The sequence below is a fragment of the Trichosurus vulpecula genome, chromosome 3 (assembly GCF_011100635.1).
Source record: "Trichosurus vulpecula isolate mTriVul1 chromosome 3, mTriVul1.pri, whole genome shotgun sequence".
In the NCBI taxonomy this organism is placed as follows: Eukaryota; Metazoa; Chordata; class Mammalia; order Diprotodontia; family Phalangeridae; genus Trichosurus; species Trichosurus vulpecula.
This window is the reverse complement of record NC_050575.1, coordinates 217,296,942-217,308,025: the sequence shown is the minus strand read 5'-3', so window position 1 is coordinate 217,308,025 and position 11,084 is coordinate 217,296,942. Positions and strand designations below refer to the sequence as shown.

General features: G+C 35.7%; 1 pseudogene; it reads right to left on the bottom strand.

The window, feature by feature from the left end:
- Positions 1-9,675: 9,675 nt before the first annotated feature.
- Positions 9,676-10,866, bottom strand: LOC118842388 (annotated as a pseudogene).
- Positions 10,867-11,084: the final 218 nt, after the last annotated feature.

The following is an 11,084-nucleotide window of genomic DNA, read 5'->3' as shown; positions in this document are numbered from 1 at the left end:
CCCTTCAGTCTTTTTATATAGAAACTGCTAAATATTGTGTTATCTTGAGTATCTTGAGTGTAGTTCCACAGTATTTAAATCATTTACTTCTAGTTGCCTGTAGTACTTCTCCTTGACCTGGGAGCTTCAAAACTTAGCTCTAATATTCCTGTGATTTTTCATCCTAGGATCTCTCTCAGGTGGTGATTGGTGGAGTTTTTTCAATTTCTATTGAGATACGAGCAGCTGTGAACATATGTTTTTTAAGGATTGGATCACATAATCAGCACTCTTCACACCAAAGTAAGATCAGTGTAACATTTATTTTACACACAAGGACAATATAAAGCAGTATTAAAGAAACATGGAAAGATAAAGATAAAGCTTAACAGAGTAATAAAAATATTTACATACATCACCAAACTGAGAGAGCACCAACATCTGGGTTTTATCTTGCCGTGGGGCCCTTGATAACAGCTCTCCAGAGTCTTGGTCCAGGAAAATAAAAAATGCCTCAGGCAAAGCATCCTTCCCATGAGTGAGCCTCAAGGAAAAATATCAGTTTCCCAGAATATATACAGTTTCAAACAAAGGAAAAATTAGTGAGGTGTATTTTAGCAACATTAGGCTCAGGCCAGCGTCTACCTTGTTGGCTACGTGACTCAGCATAGGATGTGTTGCAACTGTGGACTGGGCCAAGGTTCAAAGGACCAAGACATCTGTGATTGATAGGGCAATATGTCTGCATTCAGAAAGGACACAGGATTGATTCTACACATTCCTAGAAGGGTGGCCAACTTTTCCAGGAGTGAGCCAGGTCTAATCTGACCCTTAGTCCTGGGAATACGGCCCCTATTCCAAGGAGTAAGGAGAACATATGTAGTCACATAGGCCTAGAAATATACACGGAAGATCTTTATATTCCATTAACCCTTCACCCTCTACTTCTAAAACTTTAGGGTAATTTTCCTTAATTTCTTAATGTATAGCATCTACACTCTTTTTGATCATAACTTTCAGGTAGTCCAACAATTCTTATATTGTCTCTCCTTGAACTATTTTCCAGGTCAGTTGTTTTTCTAATAAGATATTTCACATTCTCTTCTATTTTTCATTCTTTTGATTTTGTTTTATCATTTCTTGGTGTCTTATGAAGTCATTGGCTTCCTCTTGCTCAATTCTATTTTTTTTAAGGAATTGTTCTCTTCTGTAATTTTTTGGATCTCTTTTTCCAATTGGTTGACTTTTTATAATTTTCTTGATTTTCTTGTATTACTCTTATTTTTTCTAATTTTTCCTTATCCTCTCTTATTTGATTTTCAAAGTCCTTTTAAAGCTTTTCAAAGTACTCTTTTTGGGCTTGTGACCATTTCACATTTTGTTTTTTGGAAGTAGAAGTAGCTGTTTTGACTTTACTGTCTTCTGAGTTTCAACCCAGATCTTCTCTATTACCACAGTATCTATCTGTGCTACTAATTTTTTTTTGTGGCTTATTTCTTGGCTGTTCACTTTATGTTAGAGTTGGGCTCTAGTCCCGAGGTGTGGGGAATAATGTCTCAAATGTCATGCTTTTCATGCTGTTGTTTTCTGAGATTTATTTTTTGTCTGACCTCAGATACTCCTCTCTGTCCCTGAGCCTTGACCAGGGCCCCCAGCATTGCTGTCACCACAAATGCTTTTACTTCTTGTGTTCTCTCCTGAGGCTGCAAACTTCAACTCACCCCTCTGCCCTGAAACCAAAACCAGACACCCTGCCCTCCTGTGAATAACCACAGCCAGCAGGGACCCTCGCTCTTTGTGCTGTGTGTTTGCTTCTCCTCCCTATCCAGAGCCAGCAGAGGGCCCTCCAGCTATCTGACCTCCACACCAAGGCTGCTGCTAACACAGAGGATCCCATGGCTTGTTAATTGGGTGTATCTGCCCAGACGTATCTGCACTCTGATCAGGCCAAACCACCTGAGGATTCATAAACAGATGGGCATTCTTGGAAATTTCCAGTTCAGCAAATATACAAATTTATAAACTATTACTTTTATCAATTGAAGAAAAGATTCTGCTAACTTTTCTAGTAATTATGAACTTAATAACTATCCAATTATCAACAAACATGAATACACAAACAAGAGTTAAAAAACATTTTACACAAAAGGGTAAACTTTTTATTCACATTTTGAAGCTGTAAATTAACTTTAACACGTTAAGAACAGAATTGTCCGGTTTCCTTTACCAAACATTTTGCTCTTTTCCTTACTCCAATATACTTTTTTTTTCCAGTTTGTGGCTGATATTTTGCTTTTTACATAGTTGTAGTGTGTATATTATTCTTTTAATTATCTCTTCATTCTATTTTATTTCATGCTTTATATAGTTACGTACCTTATTTATATTAGTTATTTGTTATAGCTCTATAATATTGCATTATATCCACCTATCACAATTTGTTTGCAAATTTCCTAATTGTTAGACAAATGGGTTGCTTCCAGATTTTTCTATCATAAATTATACTTCTAAGATTATTTTTGTATAAATATTTTTTCCTCCTATCAGTGACAATGATGTCCTTAGGGCACAGTCCTACTAGTGGGATCACTGTGTCAAAGGTTATACATACTTTTATAGCCGTTTTGGCAGACAGGCTAAACTTCTTCAACTTGAAAAGGCTATAAGACCAAAGTGGAGGGAGTGTTGGTGCAAGATTTTCTGTTTGCAGATGATTGTGCACTCAATAGGCCTCTGAAGCTGAGATGCAACAAAGTATGGATCAGTTTTCTGCTGCTTGTGCTAATTTTGGCCTAACAATTAACACCAAGAAAACACAGGTGCTCCATCAGCCACCACCACACCAACCATACATGGAACCATCAGCTACAGCAAATGGAGAAGTTTTGAATGCTGTGGATAAGCTTGCTTACCTTGGTAATGTACTTGCCAGGGATGTACACATTGGTAATGAGTTTGACACATGCATTGCATTAGCTAGCTCAGTGTTTGGGAGGCTCTGAAGGAAAGTATGAGAGAGAAGAGCTATTAGACTGACTACCAGACTGAAGGTCTACAGAGCTGTTGTGCTGACCTTATTGTCGTATGCCTCCTGGACAGTCTACCAGGGCCATGCCAGGAAACTGAATTGCTTCCATTTGAATTGTCTTAGGAAGATTCTGAAGATCACCTGACAGGATAAGGTACCAGACACTGAGGTCCTTACTTGAAGTAAACTGCCAAGCATTGAAACTCTGCTTCAGAGAGTGCAACTCTGATGGGCTGGCCACATCATTTGAATGCAAAATGTATGCTTGCCAAGAAGACTATTTTATGGAGAACTTACACAGAGCAAGCGTTCAAGTGGTAGTCAGAAAAAGTGATTCAAGGACACTGTCAAGGTCTCTCTTAGGAACTTTGGAATTGATTGTGTGACATGGGAGACACTGGCATGGGACTGGTTCAGCATGGTGTGCCCACATCAGAGAAGGTGCTGTGCTCTATGAGCAAAGCACAATTGAAACAGCTTAAAGGAAACACAGAGTATCCACCCCAAATATTCACATGGGCTATTTGTGCCTGACCTATGGCAGAGCTTTCCGAGCTAGTATTGGTCTGATCCGCCATAGTCAGACGCATGGAAACTTGACTCCAGCATAGTGATGTCATTTTGGTCTTCTTCAAGAATGAAGGACAGCAAACAATTGTTTATGATTTAAAAAAAAATTTAGCCCATCAGTCACACATTATTGAATTGTGTTTTTTAATCCATTTAACATTTCCATGGTTGTGTAGCTAGTAGTGTCAGAAGGAAGAGTTTTTTGGGGGGAATAATGAGGACAGGGCCTCGGGGTATGTTCACAGTAGAAAGTAACTGCATGACAATCAGTCATTACAATTCCTTAGAATTAGTATTTTAAATATCCTTTCAAAAATATAATGTTATAATCATGGTGTATATCGTGCTTTTGGTTCAATTTATTTAACTCTCTACCAACACATACAAGTCTTCTCATATTTCTCTGAGTTCCACATGTTCATTGTCTGTTATGGAATGACAATATTCTGTTACAGTAATATAGAACAGTTTTCTTAGTTGTTCCCTAATTGACGGACACACACTCATTTTCCTGTTTTGTGTTACTCCTAAAAGTGCCACTGTCATCTTTTTTTTTTCTCAATCTTTGACTTCCTTGGGGGTATATACCTAGTAGAGGGATCCCTGGATCAAATTATATATACAGTTTAATGATTTTTCTTGAAAAATTACTACTTTTTCTTTTAGAACTGTTGGATTAATTTAGTTATTCCAACAGTGTATTACTGGTGCCAACTATTTCCAACTTTTATCACTTTAATCTTGTTTTTATGGTAAATTTATCCAGATTTTAGAATAGTTTTTGTAACTATTATCCACTTGCCTATTTGACTGATGTGAGGTGAAACCTCAAAGTTGTTTTCATTTGTATTTGTCTTACCATTAATGATTGGGAGCATTTTATTTTCATATAGTCATTGAGTGTTGGTAATTCTTTCAAAAACTGTTGAAATCCTTTGATCACTTGTTTAATGGGGAATGGTTCTTGGTGTCATGCATTCATTTCCTCCTGAATAGTTCTGATATCATTTTTTATCAGCATTATTTGATTCAAAAGATTTTTTCCTCACTGACTCATTTATCTTCTTAATCTAGCAATAATGATTTTTATTTTTGTATAAAAGACTTCTCTTTTTATGGTAATCTAAATTATATATTTTGTCTTTTGTAATCTCCTCTATCCCTTATTTGGTTAAGAATTTTCTAACTAGCTATAGTTATAAATCCTCCCAATTTACTCTTAATTTTTTTTTTTTATGATGTGACAGACCTTTTTATGGGCTGCAAGATTTGGAATGCTACAGTCTGTAGAGAATTAAAAATGTGTACAATGCAGCAGGTAATAAAGAGATTCATAGTGGCTAGAACTAGATTTCAATTTATAACCAATGAGAAACTGTGAAGAAGTAGTAAATACCATAATCAAGGACATGTATGATAGGAAGAGAAGATGACTGATTTATATGCTAAGGGAAGGGATGATAGGTGAGAGACCAGTCTGCTGCACCGGCACCACAGTGATGTCAGGAGAAAGTGACAAAAGCTTTTAGCACATTAGGTGGATCTGAGGTGAACGTATATGACAGCATGGCTAATAATATCACATTAGAGATAGGCATGGACAGGTTGTGATCCAAATCATTGAAAGCTATCTGTGATGAAATCAAAGACCCATTTTGAAACCTTTTAATTTCAAGTCAAGCGTCCATTTGGAGTTTATTGTGGCATACTATGCAAGATGATAACCTAAACCAGGGGTGAGGAACCTGGTGTCTTGAGGACACATGTAGCCCTCTAGTGCCTCAAGTGCATCACTTTGATTGAGTCCAAATTTCACAGAATAAATCTCCTTAATAAAAGGATTTGTTTTGGAAAACTTGGACTCAGTCTAAAAGCCACACCCAAGGACCTGGAAGGCCACATGTGGCTTCAAGGCTGCAGATTCCTCACCCCTACACCTAAACGAATTTCTGCAAAATTGCTTCCCGGAACGGGTGGAGTCTGAATGCAGACCAAAACGTACTTTTACAATTTTTTTTTTGGGGGGGTCTATGTTCTCTTTTGCAACATGTTTTTTATGACTGCACATGTATAATTTAGATCAAATTACTTGCCTTCTCAAGGAAGGGGAAAGGGAAGGAGGGAGGTAATTTGGAACTTAAAATTTATTAAAAATGGATGTCAAAATTGTTTTTACATGTAATTGAGACAATAAAAATACACTTCCAAAAATAAAAAAAATTGCTTTTAGGTTTTCCCGTTATTTCCCATTCTTCCTCTGATAGTTCAATGGTTTTGGGTTCATTGAACACTGGGATACTATGCTTGATTGCTTCTGAGTCTTGATTATCTATTTTATTTATACAACTCTTCTTTCTCATTTTAAAAATCCAGTACAAAATAGTGCTGGTATAGCGCTAAAACTGCATGTTAGTTAATATGGTTCTTTCATTTTTATTATGTTAGTATTACTATGAGTAATGAATTTCTCACTAATAATGTGTCCTCCTTTAATTCTGTGTAGTTGTACTTAGGTAAGAGTGCGTCTTACAGATGTAACTTGCAGATATCTTATAGATTTCACAGTTATTTTGGATTAAATTTCCCTTGGAATGCTGTCTTCTTGGTTTACATAGAACTGCAACAAACAGCTGCCCGTATTTTGTGGATTTTCTTTCTTTGTTTGTTGCGCCTTCGCCGAAGCTATTAATCATGTAGTTTCATTTCCAATTCAAAGTCAATTTTGTCATTTTAAGGTAAATGTAATTTTGTCTCATCTTTCCATCTTTAAATTCTCTTTTTTATCCTGTTGCTATAGATAATGTTTCTTTCTATTGTTGTTCAGTTGTTTTGGTTGTGTCTGCCTCTTTGTGACCCCGTTTGGCATTGTCTTGGCAAAGATACCGGAGTGATTTGCCATTTCCTTCTCCAGTTCATTTTACAGATGAGGAATCTGAGGCAAACAGGGTTAAGTGACTTGTCCAAGTCACAAAGCTAGTGTCAGGCTCTGCATTCTATAAACAGCTGCCCTGTTAACATTTCTAAATCAATGTCAAATAATAGTGGTGAGGGAAAGTATCCTTTTTTATACCTATTTGTACTGGGAAAACTTCCAGGTTTTCTCCATTGCAAATAATAGTAGTTCTTGGTTTAGGTATTTTAAAAAAATATATTAAATGAGGACCCTTCCATGCTTATATATTTTTTAGGATTTTTTAACACAAATGGATGCTTTATTTTGTCAAATGTTTTTTTTTTTTTGCATCTATTCATATAATAGTGTGCCTTTGGTATTTATACACTGTACTTAATTATGTTAATTGTTCCTCTAATATCGAGATACTCTTGAATCCCTGGCATGAATCCAATCTTACTGGAGTGAATTAGTTTTTGATCTATTTCTCTAGTTTCTTTGCTGAGATTTTATTTAAAAATTTCGCATTAATATCCATGAACAATATTGATCTATAACTTCTTTCTTCATTTTGTCCTTCCCTGGTTTGTCTCACCATTAGTCCCACTAAAGAGTTGGTAGAGTGCCTCCTTTCTCTACTTCTGAGAACAATTTTTGTAGCAATGATATAAAAATGATAAAAAGAAAGCTTTTTAAACATTTGATAGAATTCTTGTATAAATCCATTTTGAAGAATTGTTAATTTATGAAACAAGTACTGTTAATTATTACTATGTTATATAATACAGTTTAAGATCAGTAACGTCATGACACTTTTTTTAGGGAGGAATAACTGATTTTATTGTATAAGTCATAACAGCTCTGTAGTAAAACTTAATTAGTTTTGGAAGGATTTCTTTTAGTTTAATCCATGGTACCAATTTAATTCCACAAACGAAATGTTTCATAAAATTACACTTTATACTTTATTTGAATATCTCACTTAAATTTCCTGATTCAAGAAAAGGAAACCACAGGTGGGTATGAACATAGCCAAAACATAAAACAGAATATCTACTTTACTATTACCTCCTAAAACAGTTCATAGTTTTCTCAGCTCTACTGATTTAGAAAATGAATGGCATCTATACATTACAGTTAAAAGTAAATTATCTCCACCATATTTGCATAAACTAGGTCTTGGTGAATATATGTTTTAAAATAGCTTAAAGCCACCAAGAACTATTTATTAGTCAAGTAATATGCTAAGCTATAAGCAACCAGGAGGAAACAAAAAATTTCATATTTGTAAGTTTCTGTGGATGATCACAATTATCAAAAAGAAGTCCATATAAATCACCCTATCTAAAAGTATGAGTATGTCTGAGTTAAGCTGTCTAAAGGGAAAGGACACTCTTTATGATGGGATTAAAAAAATAGAAATGTTAATCTTGTATGCTTCAACTGTAAAAATTTCATTTTAAGAAAGACAATGACCATTTTATAATTTATTTAAAACCTGTTCTGATTTGAAGAGTTCCAAAAGTTTATACGTCATTATTGCTGGAAAATTTGAAGACAGTTATAAACAGCAATGGTAATGAGACAGAATCATTTGCCCTTCATCTACTAATATGTAGTAAATTAATAATACACTGGATTTTTTTAGTAGTTGATGATGCCCCCAAAATTAGGAATGTTTATATAGCATAGACAGCAATGCCTCATTTAACCTGCATCATCAGAAAACATACTACTCTTTATAAGTGAAACTATTTCAACATTTTCAAATGAAAAACTTTTTTTAAAACTGTATGAGATAGTTCTCCCACTGGCTTAAAAAATGATACAGGTTCACAAAATAGTCTTATTACTTTATAGTTTCATTTCCAATACTGAAGGAGAACTGACCTCTTTTTTTGGTAACTTATCACAAAAATCAATTACTATTTGTGCTGATAGAATGATGCTACCAAGATACATATGGCTTTTTATCCTTAAGTCTAATCTCTGCTATTGATTGTTATTTATTCAATTCTTATTCTTTCTATTCTGCTGCATTCTCTTATATGCAATTAGTTATATAAGGGTCCCTCCTGTACAATCAGATACCCAGTAATTGAGGAGGCTGGAAGACTGACTAATTGAGAGAAATTTTATTATGGTTTTTTTAGACATCTATGGAAATCTTATCTAGACCTGTATCATCATGCCCATGTGATATGTATGGATAATTCTACCATTATTAGGATTGATTTTTTGGGAAGGCAGCTAGATCTGTGATTTCATTGTTATTGTGAACTCTTGTTATAAAAATTCTCTCTACCAACACAAATCAACTTACAATCTTAGAGGATTAAGGCAATAAGTTAAATGGTTGACCTTTGGTATACAGCTGGGCAAGACTTGGACCTAGGTCTTCCTGACTCCAATGTTGGCCTTCTATCAATTATGTCACATTGCTTCTCAATGTCATAATTAGAATCACTAAACAAATTATAATCACATAGTAAATAGCTATCCCCTCGAAATTTTTGAAGATTTGTTAAGGGTTGCTAATCATTCAGGAACAAAAATTTTCCTCCTGAAATTAATCAAAAGAACATTCAGTGTAAATTTCACAGGATCTTAATTGAACAGAGAGAACTAGATATTGATTATTCAGAAAAAGAAAATTTACTTCTAAAAAGAAGTGGCTCTAAGTCAACTACGAAAGGAAGTTATAAAAAGCAGGTGGTATTAAACCCACAGGCTAATAATTTTCTGCCTTTATATGTGCAACCAATAGGCAGTTATTGATTATTGTGAAAACAATTTTAATTTACTGTCATTCTTGAGTAGAATTAAATAAAGCAAACAAAGATTTTCCAGACTATGAAAAGGTAGTTAACCAATTAATCAGTACAATTAGAGAAATGTTTTTACTAGATATAAGATAAATTGCACAGGTCCCATGAGGAACCTGGAGATTTCTATACCTGAAACCTAGTCCCTGACATCCACTGAAACGAAAGTTTGCCACATTTGCCGTAGTTAAAAGTAAATGTACGTGGTAGCTAGAATTTTCTTTCTTCTTACGGTTAAATGGTACTGTTCAATGTTTTAGGAGGTCTGAAAGATAGCTATGGAATTCAGTTTACATTTATTCTATCCAGTTGATGAGTGTGAAAATCAGATGTAAAATGTTTTAGGTAACAGTTTTCCAAAGTCCCTCTCAAACATAATACTAAAAACCCATTCGTTTTTTCAGATGGCCTAGATGCAACAATGCACTGGGGAACATGGTCATGTCCTTTGGTTCACTGCTTGGCACACACCAGTCTTCTGCCTCATGATTGGCTTTATAATGTTTCCATGCAGCTTTATTATATATCAGGAGCCTTTCTACCAACTTTGTTGATAAGGCCTTAATGTAAATAACAGCATCTGTACCATAACCTTCTAAGGAATACAATTTCAGGTCTCCTTGAAAGTACTGTGCACAAAGCTGAGATACGGGCAATCCATAACCAAAACCAGCCAGGGGTACAGCTCGAGATGTCTCAACATGAGGTCAGGGTGCAGTTGAATACATGTAGTTGAAGAGTCTATCAATTTTCCTCAAAGGAACACCACCTCCATGATCACTCATCTTCACAGTCAAGTCCTCATTACCCAATGTTACGTGAACCTGAATAGGAGGGTAAACACCTTTGTCGGCATGGTGTTCCATGGTTGCTTTCGTTGCATTCTTGAAAAGTTCAAACACCATGTGATAGAGATGTGATGGTGCATAAACCACTTGCATGGGCTGTCCTGGTGATTTTGCATTCAATTCTTCAAGTTCTAGTCCTGGAGAATTAATATAATACAAATCGCAAAGATGCATTGCATTTTCATGGCCATCTTTAATAACTTCAACAACATTACAATTTGGATTAATGCTTCCAACGTGTTTTCGGTGAGTTGAACTTCGTTTTTCTTTCCCACCAAACGATAAGGAGTGCTGATTGAGTAGCATTTTGATTGAAATTTGACTCATGTAAAAACAATCCAAAAAATACTGTACCTTCTGGCTGGTCACTGGATCTGCACCAAAGCTTTCCTTGTATTCAATCACATCCTAAGTCATGGTAGGAATGACATCATTAAATCGATTCCAGATTCTTATCACAGTGTTTGTAAAGTCATAAACAGCTTTAGCATCTTCTGCACTTTTATGCTTAAAATCAAGGAGCTCCTGTAGACTCTGAATGTACCAGCTTTGTACTAGCTGAACTGCAGGTATTCTTAGAAGATTATCTGGAAGGACACTTATTTCTTTCATTATGTTTGCCAACCTCATTGGCAACTCCTGCCGCAAAAACATAAATGAGGTCTTTTCACATGCATCCACATATCTGAAGTCCAGAAACTGCTTCATGGAGAGCAGGATGAGGAGAAGCACAAATAGAAATCCACCTGGCCTGGGACGTTGCGCTCGAGGCCGGCACCAGAACCTAGGTTTGGGTTGGCACCCAGGCTGGCCGAAGCTGCCTGTCACACGTACCTCATTAACCTCACAGTGAAATTCGTTCCAGAAGATGTAAAGAATCTGGAGACCCAAAACCAGGAGGCGCCATTGCCTGAACAGCTCCCGGCATCCTGTCACGACAC